The sequence below is a fragment of the Sebastes fasciatus genome, chromosome 13 (assembly GCF_043250625.1).
Source record: "Sebastes fasciatus isolate fSebFas1 chromosome 13, fSebFas1.pri, whole genome shotgun sequence".
Taxonomy (NCBI): Eukaryota; Metazoa; Chordata; class Actinopteri; order Perciformes; family Sebastidae; genus Sebastes; species Sebastes fasciatus.
Genome location: NC_133807.1, coordinates 23,634,404 through 23,650,422, shown reverse-complemented (window position 1 = coordinate 23,650,422; position 16,019 = coordinate 23,634,404). Strand labels below are relative to the sequence as shown.

The window sequence follows — 16,019 nt, the reverse complement described above, 5'->3', positions numbered from 1 at the left end:
CAGTCTGAGATCACCTCTGGCAAGCGGTCTCCAAGTTCCTTCCAAGCGAACCCCAGTGCAGTTTGACTGCAGTGAGAACATAATCTGAGCCAGTTGCAGGAAGTTAACTGAAACACATAGGATTATGGGCTGCATGTGTGCCATTTGTTGAGATGGTCACATGGTAACGACAGGTTAACATGAGTGGGCAAGGACGGATCTGAACTTCTGCAGAAGTTCAATGTTCGCTTGACATCTGGGCAGAAGAGAACACACAGAATATGCTAAATAAAGTCCACAAAAATAGTGAGGTATATAAAGCCATTCACGATGGTGGAGAAGGGATTCCTGTGCACAGTAGATCAGTGCCGAGTCAAAGTGAAAAAACACGCCCCTCAGCAAATACATTGTTCTATTTGGTCCTGCTTTAATTTGTGCACTGTGAAATCGAACCAGACTAAATAGAAAACTAACCGAAAGTATTAATTTCCCTCAGATTCGGACTAGCCAAACGGGATTATGGCTTGTGAAAGCGCCGTAATGAAGGTTATAATGTTCAGTCTTTGTTGAAACTGTTTTAGAGAAGTATTGATTCAACTCTATGTTTTTTAAGGCTGCAGTTTGTGGTGCTGTTGAACTGTGTTGTGTTATACAGAGAGGTGTTTCTATTATTCATTACAGGACTGTTGTATTAGACTGCATTAGTATTTGGTAGGTGTACATTTTAGACTACGTATAGTATCCTGTGACACTGTGATGTTTAACAATCGTGATTATCTCAGTTTGGGCCCTACTGAAAAATCAAACTTCCTTTTGTTTCAGTACTTTATTCTTTAAAAATCTTGTAGGAAATCAGCCCTGGTTGAACTGTAGATATAGATTTCACTACACAGCCGTGTGTTGGCTGAAATGTCAACACTTTGATGCTGAATATCTCAGCTCTGCAGTCCACGCAGATACAACCTCCCATTTTCAACCTTCGCACACTGTAGCCAAGCAAATAGCTCCGTTCCTCCACAGCTCTGTTAGAAGTTCTTGGCAACACAACTGATGTAACGTCAATCATATTTCAACCCACTGGAATGAACTTTTTTCTGCTTTTCAAAGTTGTACTGCTGACCATTGTGTCAAGCGATCTCTCTGCAGTGTATTACTTTCTCACAGCCTGTTTGGTTTGTGTTTTTTTTTATGCCTACTGGGGTTTGTTGTCAATCAGATACAATTACATACAACACCATATGTATTCAAAACATTTTTATGTTTGTCTACTTGACATTTAAATTCCTCCTATTGTCTGAACTTATCCAAAGAAGACAGTTGCATGGAATCTGGATAACGTTTGAGGATTAATCATTTAAATGTTTTAATGACATAAGGATTTACATTTAGGAGAACACACTTAACATTGTTTGTTGGATTTCAGGGTTGATCCTTTATCAGAATCATCTTTAATGGCCAAGTATGTGTGCATGTACAAGGAATTTGACTCTGGTTTTTGCATTGCTGTCAATGTACACAGACATATACATAACTATTAAGAACAACAAAGCTGGATAAATAACAATAGAGAAAAGACAAGACTATTGTGTACACAAGTATGTGAAAAAATAGGTATATATATATATCTATATATAGATATAAAAATATATTTAAAAAGCACCAATGACCAACAACACAGATAAAATGTCTATATATAAGTCAACTGTTTCTTTAAGTTATTAGCGAATGTGTAGTGCAAAGAAATATATTCATAAAGACAGTGACAGTGCATGATGATATGATGTGCATTTTAACTGTAAAATATATATCTCAGTACATGTCAGTGGGGACATTAATGTCCACCTTTTCATCTTTTTTTAGTGTTAAATCTGAGGTTGCTGAGGTGCATACGTGCTTTTTAAAGTTAATATAACGAGGTGTTGTTTTATCTGATAATGAGTTGGGATTGGGGCCACATGCCAACCTTTGAATGCCATTAGATCACCAGTTTTCTCAGTTACATGTAACACCTGTTATGTACATGCACTTAATGTATTCTGTTTTGCAATAATGAGCTCACACTTCTGATGGTTGCAACCTAACCATCTATATATGTCGATACCGGTATACCGTTACATCCCTACTGATGAAGTGATCACGCACATCAGCAACAGAAAAGCAAAGAGTGCATATTTGTGCTAATGTTCCCAGAGCTTGATCTAACCCGAGGCAAATCCATTTTTGGTAGTATCAATACACAAAACAAGACTTTGGTATTATCGATCTACCAAACTTTTTTAGCCTTATAGCTAATCCGAAATGGGTACCACTTTAAATCGGAGATGCTCAAAGCTAATTCTGACTTTTTCCAAGCCTCAATGACCAACCACTATCATCTTCTTTTCTTCCTCTGTTTGTCTCTCATACATATGCTCTGTCTCTCTTTCTCTCGGTGTCTCTACTGCTGAGTCTGGTAGATAGTGTTAAACCAAAGACTTTGGGTCCTGTTAGTTTACCCACAGTCGTGATCAGTCCCTGTGCAACACATGCTCTCAGCAGGCGGAGCGTGTTGAGACCAGACTCTGGGGGATCGGGGCGTATATGAGCGACTGCAGGGCATCAGTCACACTGTGGAATCGGCGGCACACTCCCTATCCGGTGCCTCCAGCCCCGTCAAGGTGTCTGTGCTCCTTAATGCCCGACTGTAAATCCAGCTCGCCTAGATTCATTTTCTCTCGTACTGTGCCGGCGTCTGGGAGGATTTTGCAGTTTTATTTCTTGTTGTTGTGAGAAGAAAGCTCTCCGTGGCAAAACTGCCGGCTCCAGTGAGAAGGGAAAGGCTGCAGCGTACACAGTTGTCTAATTATTTCCTTTTGTGCATCTCACCTAACATCTGACCCTGCCCTGCAGCAGCTTCTGTTTTCATATTGTGGGGCAAACACAAGGAGGAAAGGTGAAAGCTCTTCATCGGTTGGTTGCTGCACTGAAGGAGATGGGTTCAAATATGGTGATTTATTTTTACGCTAAGTTTTATTTCTTACAAGTAAAGAGGCAAATTTCTATGTAGCAAGGTCTTTTTCATTTAACAGCTCTTGACCAATTTGTTATCTGTTGCATTCATCTAAAGCCTCTTCATGGTACACATAGAAGTTCCCCTTTGCTCATGCTACGACACACAATGTGTCAAGTGCGAAACCTTGGTGTATTATTCACTTTTCTTTAGGGCTCGTGAACCACCCACACTGTCCTGACCTTTTTAGATGAATGCATCTCTATCTGAATTATTGCAATAGCTGTTTTCTCACCGAGTTTTGCAGTTCACGCAGACTGAGACCTTGGATCTTCATCACATGTCCTGCACTTTCATGATTTAATATGAGTTATTGTCTGGTGCCACCTGCACTGCACTCGTGTAATGACAATATGACCTTTCCAAGGTCTTTTGTTAAGAAAGACGCTTTCTCTTTATTATTATACACACTTTTATGAAATATACTGCCACCGCGTTAGACAGGCTTTACAATGTAAGATGCTCTCCGTGTTGTGTGCTCATCATAAAAGCAAAAAGCGATCAGAGCAAATATGGATGTGAGTATAGTGGAAATGATTTTATGTACTCTGGTTGGTACTGAGGATTATTTTCATTGTCGATTAATCTGTCGATTATGTTCTCAATTAATCAATTACAGTGTAAACCGCTTATAGTGATCACGTCTGTCCAGGTCAAAGTGATCACTATAAAAGGATTGTTACTATAACTAAATGTTTGTTGTTGTGCATCATTTCTCATGCAGATTACCATCTAATTGACATGTGTATATTTATTACATGAATACAAAGTAATGAAACTGGACAGCTTCACTATTTACTGGCTCGATGCCAGTTCATCTGCCTTTTCCCTCACCGAGGGTGAGGCATTGCTGGTTTTTGGCAGTGCAAGCGTACATGCAGATGAACGGCGCCCCTTTGCCGGAGCTCCTTGTTCTCTCACGTCTCAGGGAGACAAAATATTCAATTAACGTCAGTCTAACGTAGTTTTAAAATGTTTTTCCATATGTTGTTAATGTCTGAAAAGACAGATGAATTGGACTACTTGATTACTATAAGCAAACTATTTAAACAGCGCTTGTATAAAAAAGATTCTGTCCCAAGCTTTATGATCCAGATTGATAACTGTAACCGTGATCACTATAAGCTGTTTCCACTGTAGTTATTTGGTCTATAAAATATCAGAAAAATGGTGAAAAATGTCGCTCGTTGTTTCCCAAAGCCCAAGATGACATCCTCAAAAGTCTTGTTTTGTCCACAACTCAAAGATATTCAATTTACCATCATAGAGGAGTAAAGAAACCAGAAAATATTCACATTTAAGAAGCTGTAATCAGAAAATTTTGACTTTTTTTTCACTTAAAAAATCACTCAAACGATAATAATCGATTATCAAAATAGTTGCTGTTTAATTTAATAGTTGAAAACTAATCGATTTATCGTTGCGGCTTTATGTATGCAGCTTTTCACTTTGCCTTCTCTCTTTCTACTTAGATAACTCTTAGACGTCTCACATTCAGTTGATTGATTACTTTAATGTGGCTCTTTGAGTCAGTATGGCCACATGTAGCGTTGCTGCATGTTCCCTACAGTACATATATCTGCTCTACTGCCAAAAGCTGAAATGCCAGAGCCTGTTTTTGAAAGTGCAACATGCTGGGAGCTCGGTGGTGCACTTCTGATGTTTTTTTGTTTGTTTTCAGGCACACCCGCAGTGCATGTCTTTGGAGGAAACTATATACACATAATGGCTTTTTTCTCAAACTGACCCCTACCCACCAAACACTTCATACGGAGCTTCACTCGGTATGCTGGCCCTGTTTCACTTCCCACCACAATCATGTATCCTCACAATGGATAATGATAGACTGCTTGCTCATTTAGCTGCTAAACTTAGCAAGGGACAAAGTAATGATTCCTTCTGTTTAAACTTCACTGCACAGTATGAGATTTTAAACCCGCCTTGAAAAGGCAGTGTGAGGAAAGCGTATCAGTGGATACAGCTATGTGCACGGCCAAAGCTAATGTTTTAAGAAGTAGCCAGGCAAAACTTAAATATATATGATGTTTCCTCAGTGGAAGTGGAGGACGACCAGGAACCATACTCGCTGTCTGAGGGTTTTATCGTCCACTTCTCCTCCGCGAGTAACTGATCTGGGACGGACCGTAATGTGACAAGTTGTTGTGCAAACAGAGGGATGTGTGGATTGAGCTGTAATAAGTGATTGTGGTCACATCATTAAGCCCCCCTCATTATTTCAAAGCAGTGGCCTGCTCTGCTTTTATATGGTGGAATAATCTAGCAGTTTCCCGTAATAATTCTGATCACATGACTAGAAACACTTTTTGTTTCTTTTCACTCATGTCACAAATGGATGTAGAAAAGAAGAAAAACATCACTTTGCCTCAGGAAAATTAGCCTTTACAAGCCAAACCACACTTCATTTCACTAATTATGATGGTGGCAAATATTAGAGACAGATAGTGTTTCAAACATACATTTTAATTATAAATTGCAACAGTGTTGTTTTTCACTTTCACATCAACATGAACCCTTTCAACGCCTGACGAGATGAACGTATCATTTGCTTTTGATTTTTAAACTATGAAAAACACGGCAACACTTCCACTCAGCTATCCAGCAGTCGTCTGTGCTTTATACGTAAGTCATGAATTATTTATTTTCTGCTCATTGCCTCGTTCTGCTCAGGCTGTTTTTACTGGTGCTGGCCCGGTAGTGAAGTCAGGAGGGAGGTAATTAGCTTAAACAAAAGGTGACGTTCTGCACAGCATGGAGTAAAACACGATCCGGGCGGGTATCAGTGTTATATATATCTGTCCTGTCTGTCTTCTTCTCTCATGAGCCACCTGCCTGTTGATCAAGAGTATATCCTATTGTATCCGTCTGTCGGTACTTTTGTGGTGATACGTCTTCTATCCCGTTAGTTATTATGGCACATATGGGCAAAAGATTAAAACGTCTTCATCTCGGTAACACGGTGATGGATGGTACAGCTCTGTCAAGAGAGGGTGCAATAAAGCGTTCAGTAAATATGTCGATGAGTATGAAGTTATGAGCATTTCTCTTTAGTTTCCCAGTAAGGAAATCATTGTGTTCAACCTTTACGGTGACTGAATTCATATTTTATACAAGGCTGTCAAAGTTAACATGATAATAGCACTAATTTCTTTAAAGAATTAACGCAACTTGCGATTTTTAAGGTGTTAATGTTCAGTTTTAAAGGTCACATATTATACTCCATTTAAACTAGTTATTATAGGTCTCAGACACCTCCAAACCATGTCTCTGAAGTTTTTTTTTTAAAAAAACAATCAGATCATGCATTCCAGCATGTCTCTATAACCTCTGTTTCAGCCCATTTCCAAAAGTGCTGATTTCTGTGTCTGTAGCTCTGTAGGTCTCATATTATGCTCATTTCCAGGTTCATAGATGTATTTTAATGTTGCACTAGAACATTTTTACACGCTGCAATGTTCAAAAAACCCTTTATTCTTCTCATACTGCAGCCTGAGTCTGCCTGCCTCAGAGCCTAATTCAGCCTCTGTCTGAAAACCCCTGATTCACAGCCTGTCTCCTCCCACTCTGCTCTGATTGGTCAGCATTTTCTGTCAATCAAACGTCCTCAACAACACAGCGTCACTATCTCCCCCTCCCTCCCGGAGAAGCTCTGGAGAGAGGAGTGGAGAGAGAGGAGCTAGAATAAAGTTTATAAACCACTTTAAAGTTTATAAACCAGAAACTTCACCCAGCGCACGTTACCGGAGGAATCTGATCAGAAATCGGCGACACATGATGAACATCTGCGGTCCAGATTCCAGGTTTTCCTGACGGTTTCTCTCAGGTAAATAATGCTATTTATATCTCTGTTGGTTAGCTCAGTGTTTACCTCATGCATCAACTCTGTAAACCGTAAACATACACTCTGTTTTACGTCTGTCTTTACAGATCCATCTGTGAGAAATGACCGACAGAATCATCCCAGAGGAGAGCAGACAGCTGAGAGCAGACAGCTGAGAGCAGATAGCTGAGAGCAGATAGCTGAGAGCAGACAGCTGAGAGCAGACAGCTGAGAGCAGATAGCTGAGAGCAGACAGCTGAGAGCAGATAGCTGTGAGCAGATGGCTCTGTTTACATGGAGATACAGAGCTAACCCGGTAGCATGTAGCTACATGCTAACGGGTTAGCTACATGCTACCGCTATGACACGGTGTGTAAACACAGCGACCATCAGGGTGGAAAATAGAAGATGTGAAACAGTAGTCAGTTCATTATTTCTGCTAAAAGATAAATGTATGGAAGATCAGAGTAATGGTATATTATTTACAGTAGTAGCTGTCTCTGTGTTACCATGACTACAGACCACCGGAGCTTAGCTTACCATAGTTTACCAGAGCTGAAGACTTTCTCCTGTACCATGTTAACATAACTGCAGGTGAGATGATTACAAATGCTGTGAATAATTAATATTGTCATCTGTCTACTCAAATAAAGTTTGACTGTGAAACAGAAATGTGTTGTGTTGCTTACAAGTCACTATTTACTACCTGTACTCTGCTACATGCATGACATCAAATATATATAATATATAAATATCATCTGTTTAAACAGTGTAATTACATAAAGCCTTTGTGAAAGAACATGTTATATTTAGATGATGGGAGTACATGAAGCCTGTTCTGCTGGTTCTTGCAGACTAACAGTAGGAGCTACTTTGCTCAAGTTCGGTTGAGGAGGAGAGACAGTGACGCGCTGTGGGGCGGGGTCAGCTACTGAAGGTTCTGCTCTGGTTCGACCAGGAAACCCTTATATGGCTAATTCTCAAATGACGTCAGAAGAAAAGAAAAGCTGCGCAGCGTTGTTTCGACACCCATTTCCGGACAAACGGAGCAGGAGAAAAAGAGAGAGGATGGTCTTTTATGATACTATGGTGACTTGTAGACACACTGGGGACAGATATTGATGTTTAAAAGACATGGAAAAGTGCATTTTGCATAATAGGTGACCTTTAAAGCTAGAGTGAAGATATTGGTATCATGTGAAACTAGAAAAACCTGTCATACTAGCTTGTTGCGAAGGAGGTTAAATAACGCTCCAAAGTTACACAAAATTTTGGTGAGGAAAAACTCTCATGGCCATTTTCAAAGGGGTCCCTTGACCTCTGACCTCAAGATATGTGAATGAAAATGTGTTCTCTGGGTACCCACGAGTCTCCCCTTTACAGACATGCCACCTTTATGATAATCACATGCAGTTTGGGGCAAGTCATAGTCAAGTCAGCACACTGACACACTGACAGCTGTTGTTGCCTGTTGGGCTGCAGTTTGACATGTTATGATTTGAGCATATTTTTAATGCTAAATGCAGTACCTGTGAGGGTTTCTGGACAATATGTATCATTGTTTTGTGTTAATTGATTTTTTTAATTAAATATATACATACATTTGCATAAAGCAAGCATATTTATACACTCCCATGTTGATAAGAGTATTAAATAATTGACAAATCTCCCTTTAAGGTACATTTTGAACAGATAAAAAATGTGCAATTAATTTGCAATTAATTGAGATTAATTATGGACAATCATGTGATTGATCACAGTTAAATATTTGTTTAGGTGGATGGAAGAAGCTTAATTCATTTTCAGGAGCTTCACTATAAGAAATGAGGGGTGTAGCAGTTGTCCAGTAGCAGAGAACATTTGTAGTTACTCTACACCTTTTTGATAATTGTGTTGGCTCCATTTATTAAAAAAAAGCTACATACCACCTGAACATTTCAATGGGCGGCACAGAAATATATTTGTGGTCAAAGAAAAGAAAAGATTTTCACGGTTATCCAAATGTGATAAATACTAGAGCGATGCTGCAGTAGCTGAAGCAAATTTTGGAGTAATAATGAAGGCCAGTGAAATCCGTCTTGGCAGTCACTTTGGCACACAGTTAACAGCGGCCATTACGGTCTGTGGATGCATTTGTCTGCATCTCCCTCCCTTGTTTCCTCCTGTCACTTTCCCCTCCATTTTCTCTCTGGGCGACGGTGGAAATGAACAAAAAATGTCTTTGATAGGGACTGTCTGCAGTTTCAATGTCTTCTGGCGAAATTCATTACCTTGAGAAAAAAAGCCTCCATGCCCATTTTCACAACCTGCCTTTAGCTGTGTGCTTTCACTGTCGGCGCTCTATTGCTTATCCAGTATTAACAGGAGGTGTCAATCTACTTTACCCACAACAAATTTCTTGCAAACCAATTTAAGCTCAGACAGGCATAATAAGGCGATATGCATCTAACCCAGCAAGAAATTTCAATTTCAATTTTCATGCATTTTTGAGTGTCTCCAAAGACAACCGTGCATATTTAACCCAAACTGTTCAACTCAATTACTGAACACATCCTACCTGTCTCAGAAATGAAATACAGTTTATGTGAAACATCAAAAGGAATCTTATGTGATCTCGACTAACTCTTGTTATCGTTATCATATTCTCACAACATAGTGAGCTTGTTATGCAAATACACCTGGTTCAAATCCTCGCAGAGATGACACTTTAAATACCCAATTTACCTCAACGTTATTCTCATCCTTTATTACTTTTCAAGTGCACATGGATGCATGCACACACACCAACACACACACACACACTGTTTCCTGTCTGATTAAGCTGAGAATTATCGGTTGCCTTCATGACTGCTTGTTTTATAACTGTGAAGTGAAGGTGCTCAGATGGAAGCTGACTCCAGACGAAATGGTGCACTTTATCTGTTAGTAAAAGGTCGAGGTGGCGCCGCTCTTCACGGCCTGAAATATGTTTCCTTGCCTCGCACACACTTCTGTTATTGGATCGCGGAAGTAGGTTGATGTGAAATATGGTTGCTGACAACGTGAGAGGCACTGACAGCCACATTTAGGTTGCACTTTTAACTCGCTGCACTAAATAAGAATTAAGCAGTAAAAGTGAGACGTTATTAAAATGAGCTTAGAAACAGCGTGAGCTGTGACAACCTCCCACAGCCACGGTGTGTTGCACTGCACTTCATTACCATATAGACCCAAAGCAGATGAGAGAGAGTGGAAAGTTGTTTGCTCTGTGTTGAAGAACAAACTGACACTAAACAGAGAGACACAATCTCCATGCAATTTGTACAAGTTTGTGACTGAGGAGTACATTTGATTTACCCCCCCCCCAGCTTCTTTTCAAAATGGCAAAGTAACACTGGATAAAAATAAAAACGTGGCACAGAAAAATAAGCTTTACATGTAGCTCTGATTTCCACAATGTAGCCATGAACTCCTTTTCAAGCAGGAAGTCTGCTGTGCCTGACATTTGCAAATACATTTTACTGCTGCAAGAAGAAAGAGCCTCTGACAGAGGAACAGATGGAGGTTTCGACAGCTGTGAACAAAACAAAATGCATTTTATATTTATGTGAATATATAAAGTATTTCCCCCCCAGTATATCAACAACACATTATATAAATATTCTATAAGATAATATCTGACATTGCATTTCCCTTCTGGGCCGTGTTTTCATGAATCAAGACACTGAACTCAGTCAAGTGTGCACAGCGACTGAAGGCACTTTTTCTGTCGCTGTAGGCGTGCAACATGCTCAGGGCGTACAGAGTGGGATAAGGAGGGATGCAAATATTATCAGTAGATGTTTTAAATAAAAGTTGGCCCCATTAGATCCTCTCAACCCTTAAAAAGCACCTTAATGTGGTGCCAGTTTGTGTTATGACACAGAGGCAGGTGTGCTGCCATCACAGCACGTATAGGACCATCTTCTCCTAAAATAAAACTAATGTTGTTGCCCATGAAATAAAGAATAATCCCACAATATTATTCATATTCAACATGAATTATTATTAGTTATTCTCAGACGTATATAACTTTTTGTTGTGTGTGTGTGTGTGTGTGTGTGTGTGTGTGTGTGTGTGTGTGTGTGTGTGTGTGTGTGTGTGTGTGTGTGTGTGTGTGTGTGTGTGTGTGTGTGTGTGTGTGTGTGTGTGTGTGTGCAGTAGAATGGCAGTAGAGGCACTGTCCCGGGAACTGAAACGGTGGAAATGAGACAGACAGACGGAAGAACATGGTATTCAGGACAGCCTTAATTCTAAGGTAATAAAAAAACACAACAATTCTTATTATCAGGTGATTATACACTAAATAAAAAACATACTTATTAATATTATATTCCATTTTTGCCAATAGATCCCCTTTAATGTTACACACTGGTCCTTTAAATACCTAGACCAATACAATTACATGAGAATGTTTGGACCGTATAGTCAGTGCCTTCATGGCCAATCAACATTCCTGCATTCGCATAATTATTATACAGTATAATTGCATACAAATTCACACTGAACCCAATTAGTCCTCATGTTTCCTGTTAATTGTATTATAATGACAGGAATTCCATTCCAGTAGTTTCGATCATCTTCGAAGTGTTTCGTGTTTGATCTTCGCGTCCGTCTCTGTCTTCTCCGCCGTCACCTCAGTGCAAAGAGTAGGGCCACGAGGTTAATGAGAACTTGATGAGTTTTCCACACTGTATAAAGCAGCTGTCCCCTTCTGGAAGCCTGATCCTAGACCTGCTGTGAGGCTTTTCTCCATGCCCACAAACCATCCTCTTTTCTAGCCTGTTGTTGTCACTGTGCTGCAGAACGAGGCCCAAAAAGCATGATATGTAGAGCCCTGGAGAGGGGGCGAACTCTTAAAGCACAGCCTGGTATTGTGGGCCACTGACAGGCTGACAGACCTCACAACGCCAACACTAAACCACAAAGAAGCACAGCAGGCATTTTTGGGTTTGAGCACATTTAGAAGAAATGTCAGTGGAGGCAGAGGAACTAAGTGGAAGAGCACTGGTAGAAATGTCAGCACTGCTGGATGCATCTATCTCTGTGTGTCCACCACGGGACTGAAGGTGCGTCAGGGTCCTTACACTTTATAAAATCCCTCCACTCTCTGCTGGTTTTCTCCCGGCTCCGCTGGCCTGTCAGCTTCAATGAGCATGACGTTAATGTGATCCAGCAGGGCAACAGAGACGCGGCGCCCTCTGAGGATGATGGGATTGGTCGGAAGCTCCAGCGGAACATTCCAAGAAGGCAGACGCAGACGTCGTATTGGTGGGGAAAAAAACAAACACTTAAGATGAGAGGTGGATGTGATGTTTCAGAGGCAGGATTAGTGGTGACACTGACATTGACAGAAACAGTCCTAGATAGACAAGGAGCTGTGATCTAATCCACCAGAGTCACGGGAACTTTATTTGGTCATATTTTGATATACAGCCTGGAGCTCTGTAGTGTTCTCTACCAGGCTGCTAAACAATTCATGTTGCTCTGATCCCTATTGTCGAACTGTTTTTTGACAAACTGGTGCTGATGATACCCCGTGTTTGAATTTGAATAACTTTGTACCATGCACATGCAGAATATCAGAGCATGAATCATGGGTAACAGTTATTAATTTGAGGACACGCATTGCCAATATGCTATATTTTTCAATTATAATATGTAATACTAACAGTGATTCATGTGCACAAGCTGTTGAAACTTTCTCTCCATATCTGATGACCTCTGTACTGTCCATTTGTGGAGGATTTTGGAGGCACTAGTAGAAATCTTCACTCCGAAGGCTCAATCTCAACTATTAAAGTGGCAAAATATTTCGACGAAATCAACTAATTTCAGTGGGTTGGCTGCAAATCAATACATTCTGTGTGAATCTTTGGCATCAAGTTCAACTTTGATGAACTTTGACAAGAGAATCCTCTTGACTTTGTTGACACAAAACGGAGTTGCACAATTCACTTTTATTCATCCCTCCTCTGCCTGAGTATAAACTACGTCTCAAAAGAGGCATGTTTTTTTAGTTTATTTACGAGACAGGAGTCGGTGGAGTGAATTATCTTTAACGTTGGATGGCTGTGTGTCTGGCCTCTCTGGTCCAGCTTCCTCTGCGGTGCCGCAGGTTTCCACTTGTTGCTGGCCGCGCACACCGGCTATAGCTTCGGTTATGTTTTTCGCAAGGACAGCCTCACGGACATGAGCTGACATGGAATCGTGACGAGGAAACGTTTGTATCTTTTATACTTTGTTCAGGTTTCTCTTCATAGCAAACAGATATTCTCAAAGCTCCTCAAAGTTCTCCATTTTTGCTGCCCATCCACGTCCGCGTAGTTAGAAACATTTGGATGTGCATGGATGGGTTAAAACCTGCTGCCCAGAACGCCTGTGAAGGGCCATGTCTGATGGTGTGTCGTCACTTTGGTTGTGCGGACCAAAAGGCATGCATAAATCAATCTTATGAGCGCTCCGTCCTCCGCACAGCGATTGCCTCATTAACGTTATGGTTCTCTTATAGCACCAAAATATTGCCGAAATACAAGCTACTTGTATGTCAACTCTCTCTCGTCCCGTTTGTGTGAAATCTGACTATTCTGTGCCGAGAGCAGACGCTTTCAGTTTGTAGTATCCTTCATCCGAATATGTATTGATAACACTGTGTTGACACACGGAAATTACCTAAATGGGTTTATGCAAAATGACGGTGAGGCAGTGGGCAAATAATGTAATCGGTGTACGCCTGCACACCGTGTAACACCAGTAACATGAACTACCACGGCAAGCCTAATTTACAATAACTGCACCATTAGTACCGTACTGTTATCTCTTTATTGTTGTTATCCAATAAAAGCATAACATTGATGCAAATATTTAAAAAAAGGGCAGTACAACAGTTCTCAGTTGGAAGAAATCTAATGAGCCAGAACTCAAACCGGCCCGGTTCAAGTACCGATGATGCCAAATATAACAAGCAAATGACAGAAATGAGCAGTAAACAAATATGACCGTATCATCCCGGTGGATTTATGGATTTATCCATATGAATCGTTCAGTAATTCAACAAACACACACAGTCTCCTGAGTGTGGAAGGTGGCACAAACAATAAAGGAATCATAATTGGAATATAATACAGATATGCTTCTTTCATCATTTGCTTGATTTTTAAATGAGATGTGAAAGAATAACAATTTGTTTTATCATGTGGAGGCATAATTCAAGAGTTACAAGGCACCTGTTTCCCATTTGTAATCAAGCTGTTGTTTGTGTGTGTGTGTGTGTGTGTGTACACATTTTATTCAAGTCCTCTTGTAAAAAATAGTTGTGATCCTTGACTCCATGTCTAGGATTCTTTATACCGTTATAGTGCCACTTGTGTTTGATCATTATGATTAGCACTAATAAGATCAACAAACTATTTTCAGACACGTTTTATGAATTCTGCCGTGCGGAGGACAAAGCTGTTTATTATTCTTGTGCATCTGCAAAAGAACAGTTGGCATTTCGCAGACATTTTACTATTCCAGATGTGGACTGATACCTTTAGCTTTAATTTCAGAAAAAAATAATCAGATAGAAATGATCAGACAGTTGTTTATGAGTTAAACAGCTGATGAGCCGTGCTGCAAAGCAATCCCAATGTGACACTCAGAATATTGATCCCGATAATGAAACTAAAGCTGCATAAAAATAAACACATTTTTTAAGATATTTGAAATGGACAGATGTTCATGCTTTCCAATACTTCACTTTCATAATGTTTTGTGTTTCATAGCCTCTGTTATCTCTTACAAGGTAGACCAGGAGAGAAGCATGCAGGTTTGTTTGGGTCAGGGGGTCTGTAGAAGCCCTGAATACAGAATAGGGAGTCATTGAAGTCGTTCACTTCAAGCCCGTCTTCTACGCATTGATGCAGTCGTTGTGTCATTGTTCATTATCATCACCATCAGTCAGGAAATCCGTGCGGATATGCAGACAGCAGCTCAAGCCTACAAAGCAAAGAAGTACCTGTGAAATATACATATGTTTGTAAGTCTGCAAACCTTTGTCAGGATAGTAAGAGTGTAACTGAAACCCCTTTAAAATAATAGTTTTTTTCAATTGTTAAAAACAAAATCCAAATCCAACCCACTGCCAGTCACAGCTGCAGAAATAATGAGGAGATAGAACTCTGTAAAAGACACCATATTAAATATAATTAATGGTGATGAGTTAATCTTAGGTTATTTATTTAAATTTCCCCTCGGGGATCAATAAAGTGCCTTTCTTTCTTTCTTTCTTCTAAAACACATACAAAATATCCTCATTAATCTCACTCTCATTGATCAGCTAAGTGTTTTTGAGGAGATACATACAAGGTTTCAGGACCACGGACAGCGTCAGGAGAGGAGAGAGACTTGATTAAGCTGTCGCATCCTCTTAATAGTTACTTTCTTAATGTCACAGTGACTTCTCGGCATCTTGTTGCCATAGTGAGCTTGCCAGTCAACCGGTGTTGACGCTAAAGACAGAAGTGCTGGGAGGACACATAAACTGACCTTGTTGTTTCACATTACTGTTTGTGTATGGACTGAAGAAGCGAGACACTCCATTTAATCACGGTACTTTGGTGGTCCTCAGTGTTAATCAATACTACTAGATTATTGATTATTTAGTTATTACACCTTAATGAATTGAAAAATACAGGAAAGAGTCTGTTTTGACTGTTGTAGTATGAATGAGCCAGCAGCGCTTATGCCCTCTAACAAAGTCATACTGGTCACAGTAAGTGTGTGGATACAAACAAAGACATATAATCAGTAACAACAAATAGCTGTGGTAATGAAAATATAGAATATACAATGTGTTTGATTTATGAAGAAGGATATGGATATTATACCCCTCTCATTCATTCAGTGTGACTTATGTCGCGTTGGATCGCCGGGATCATTTGTTCATTCGCGTTCTAGACATTCCAGAGAGGGAGAAGGAGCTTGTCTCCATAAATCACAACAATTGTTCTTTCCGCCATTTACGTCATCAACCACGGAAGAAATAACCACTGTTGCTGCTTTCTCTGTGACTTTCACCGGGCTGTATTCACATACTGTATCCAGCACCCAAAATAAACACATTGTGTTGTGATTTAATTTCAATAAACGGAT

General features: G+C 40.1%; 1 protein-coding gene across 2 annotated transcripts in view; it reads left to right on the top strand.

Moving 5' to 3' along the window:
- Positions 1 to 16,019, top strand: part of asic2 (acid-sensing (proton-gated) ion channel 2) — a 393,228-nt gene that overhangs the window by 118,095 nt on the left and 259,114 nt on the right. The window lies entirely within an intron of this gene.